Consider the following 3937-nt stretch of genomic DNA (forward strand, 5'->3'; position numbering starts at 1 on the left):
AAGCAGCCTCTCCCCTGATTCTCCAGAACACTCTGGGCATAAAGAAGAGGCTCTCCCCTTTTCCCCCTCAGTGCTGGTGCCAGGACACCATGTGGACACGTCCCCTGAGCTAGCTGTCTGCAATAGGATGCTTATTCTCAAGACCTGACCCCACCTGTCCTTTCCTTTAGACCAGTGACTAGGGCTGGGTCTCAGCAAAGCCCAAGTGGGAAAATAAAATTCCTGCTCTGGGCATAAATGGCATCTTCATGGACGTGAGCGCAGATCCTGGCTTGCACGTGTCGCCGATCAACAGGGGAAATGTGTGGGCGCGGACCTTGAAGATAATGAATTGAGTTTACTGATTTGGGAGAGCTTAGCCATGTCCTAGGGTCTGACCTCCCGGCAAGCATACTTGGGAGTTACCCAAATACACCGCCGAAGTGGCTCTGCAAAGCTTGGGCATGTGTAAGCAAGGTGAGGGTTCTGTGGTTGCCTCATTAGTGTTGAGAAAGAGTGGAGACAGTTTGGGGAAGTAGGGATGTGCCAGTGGATTTATCATGTGAGGGCTGAAGGCTCTACCACTTGACTGTGTTCCCTGGAAGGGCCCAGAGGACACTCCCCTCATCAAGGCAGCAAGGAACACAACTATGAGTGCATCTGTATCTCAATGCTGTTATGTTGACGGTAGCTTATGCTATGGAACTTCACGCCCTGGTGTCAAAGGGGATGTTGGGGTCGTCAAGTAGAGTTTAGGTGGAGGTGCTCAGCTATCAGAGGCAAGGTGGGCAAAGTTGCCATAATGGCAGCAAATCCGGAAAAGCGACCATGGCCCATTGGCCCAGTGGTATCAGTGGGGCTGGCTAATAGACCGTGGTATTCCATGGGACTCAAAAGACGAACATCCAACCAGGACATTGCTTGATTGGTATATGCAGAAGAATTCAGGAACTGGTGAACAGAAGGCTGATATCAGATGCTGCAGTGAAAAATCACTATCCCTCCCCTAGTGTCCAGATCTAAACTAGTTTTCAGACCCAGAGCCCACTGGCTAAAGGAGAAGCCAGGCCCCTGGAGGACAGACCTTACAGTGTCACTACGATGTACACCATAAATATTCCACATTCCTTGCCCCCAAGGGGCCTACGGCTGCTTACCAGAGTAACTTGTGTACTGGGCGAAGGCAAACGCTCAACCTTTGGAAGGTGATAGGATATAGGCTCTGAGCTGATGCTCATCAGGGAAACTCTACACCCTCATCAGGAAAGAGGATCGGAGCAGTTAGCTTTTAAGCGGGAAAGAAGCAGCGCACCCCCACTCTGCTATCTCAGGGCTATCCTAACTCCTTGATCTGTGTCTTAATATAATCCTCAGGAACCTTGAGCATGCCTGTCCAACATATCGATATTTTTCTGATTAGACCTGGCACATTAGAAGTGGCAAGGATGCTGGATGCCCAGCGAAGACTTGAGGATCAGAAGCTAGAAGCAAATCCTACAAGACTCAGGGGTATGCAACTTTGGGGAAATTTTTAGGGGTCCAACAATCTAGAGTAGGCTGGGATGTGCCTTCTAGGGTAAAGGCAAGTTATTTACTTTGTGGCCCCTACGACAGACACCGAGCCACCAGCACTCAATGAATCTCTGGATTTTGAAGGTGGCACATGCCTCCCTTGGAAATAGGGCTCCAATCTCGTTAGCAAGCGAGTTGGAAGGCTGACAGGTTTGTGTCGGGCTCAGAGCGTGGGAGGATGCTCTTCTGCAGCAGGTCCAGGCAATGATGCAAGACTCTCTGGTTGGTCAGGGGACCAGAGAGAACCAGAGGAAATAAGATGGGAAGACTGGAGACGAGGAGGCATGAGTCTCCCACGACCCAAGATGGGGGCAGGCGCCGTGTGTGAATCAGTATCTCAGGTCAATGCCCACCAGAGGCCGTCTACTGTAGCAGAGACGCTGAGCCATAGATGCACGCCTGTGGAGTCAGCCTCAGGGACTCATCCTGTGGAGGTCAGCCTCTGTCCTGGGTCACCTGGTTGTCTCCACCGTGGTCCAGCTGCACGGCTTCCTCTCCCCAAGGCGGACCTAACTTTATCTTTTGCTGCCTATCTGACTGGTGATGAGCCCTTTATATGGAACCATCCTCTGAGGAGACCAACCAGCCTGGTGGAACTAGGGTATGTTTTATATCAAATATATATATTTTGGGTCACTTAGTGGGAGTTGGTGAGAGACAGGGTTGGAATGTGCGATTATAAAGAACTTAGGATTTTGATTCTGGAAAAATATGCTGGACTCTCTTTCCCCTGCTCCCCTATTCTAAAAATAACCTAATACCACTCTGAAAAACAAACTGAGGGTTCTAGAGGGGAGGGGGGCGGGGGGATGGGTTAGCCCGGTGATGGGTATTAAAGAGGGCACGTTCTGCGTGGAGCACTGGGTGTTATGCACAAACAATGAATCATGGAACACTACATCCAAAACTAATGATGTAATGTATGGTGATTAACATAACAATAAAAAATTTAAAGTAAAAAAAATAAAAACATAAAAATAACCTAATACCTTGGAAATTATTCAACCGACCATGATCAAAGGACTCTGAGCATTGGGTGGAAGAGGGTGGAAGGGGCTGGAGATCTCAGGGCTGGAGGAATGATGCTCCCTGGGTTTTCTTTTTATCTGGGTCCCAGAAAGACCTGCGGTCAAAACCTCCCACAGGCAGAGCTTAAAAGAAAACCTCAAAAAGCCCAGTTTCTCCGGCCAAGACCCTGGGAAAGGGGAACCCGACGGAAACTCCGTGAACAGCCCCAGCCTTGCTCAACAACCCAGCCCCAGGAGGCAGTCTGAGCTGTGAGCAGCGACTGTCCCAGCCCCTCCACGACCGGGCCCCCGGCGGGCCCACCTGCCCACAGATGCTGCCCATGGCAGCAGGGACCACAAAGCCGCGTGCCTCCCTGCCCTCCACCCAGTGGCATTAGGAGACCTGGGCCCAGTGGCTTCTGCCCCTTCCTGCAGCAGTTCACCCAGTGACACAGGTGGCTCAGGGCAGTGCCTTCTGCCCCTGCAGCCGATAAAAACAGGGACAGAGTAGCAGCCCCAGCAACCCTGGGAGAATGAAGAACACCTGAATGATGTGACATGGGCTCAGAGAACTAGGCTGTCCTTGCCTCAACTGAAGGAGGTGATTATCTGCTAAAATAGATTTCGCTGGGATCATGTCTCTTAACATTATAACCCAAATGTCCAGGATACAGCACAAAATCCCTATCATACCAAGATCCAGGAAAACCACCGGCATGGGGCAGAGAGACAGGGCATGGATGTCAGTGCTTAGATGAACCTGATGCTGGAATTATCTGACAGTTGAGAGAAGCTGTCATAAATAGGCTTCAGACATCAGTGTCATAAAAGTGTTTCAGCTGGGTTTTCTTTTTATCTGGGTCCCAGATCATCGGCTTATAAAACACGGGTAGTCAGAATCAGGGGGCCAGGATGTCATCACTGGCTGTGTGATCTTGGAAGGTTTTCTAGGAGTGGATTGTCAACTATTACGCTAGGATGCTGGTGACCATCCGCTTAGCCCCGGTGCTGTCCTCCAGGATTTACCCACATGGTCACAGGTCCTCCCCGCACCACCCACGAGGAGGGTACCAGGGCTGTCCCCATTTCCCAGAGGACTGAATGGCGGGGAGGGCACTTGTCTGAGATGCACAATAAGAACGAGGGCGACCAGGGGCGCACACACCCTACCTTCCTGGCATCCGGCCCAATAAACATTAGTGGCTAATATTTTCTTTGTCTTTATTATGGTTGTTTTCTAGGATTTTTAGGGTTTGTGTAAAAACCCTCAGGACAGTGCTCATCACATCGGGACCTCCTCCCTCCCTCCCTCTCCCTCCTGCGTTCTGACCGTGTGTCCACCTTTGCTGGGGCTGGAGACACAGCGGCGGATGAAGCTT

At 51.0% G+C, this 3937-nt stretch overlaps 1 long non-coding RNA gene across 3 annotated transcripts in view; it reads left to right on the forward strand.

The window, feature by feature from the left end:
* LOC141369976 (uncharacterized) overlaps positions 1-2520 on the forward strand; it is a 10610-nt gene extending 8090 nt beyond the window's left edge. For all 3 annotated transcript variants that reach the window (XR_012373580.1, XR_012373579.1, XR_012373581.1), the window contains one exon: positions 1354-2520. This is a non-coding gene — a long non-coding RNA (uncharacterized lncRNA). The remainder of the gene's footprint in view (positions 1-1353) is intronic.
* The last annotated feature ends 1417 nt before the right edge of the window (positions 2521-3937 follow it).

This window comes from Callorhinus ursinus, unplaced genomic scaffold (assembly GCF_003265705.2).
Source record: "Callorhinus ursinus isolate GAN/ISIS: 27379988/994484 unplaced genomic scaffold, GSC_fseal_2.0 scaffold2, whole genome shotgun sequence".
Lineage (NCBI taxonomy): Eukaryota > Metazoa > Chordata > Mammalia > Carnivora > Otariidae > Callorhinus > Callorhinus ursinus.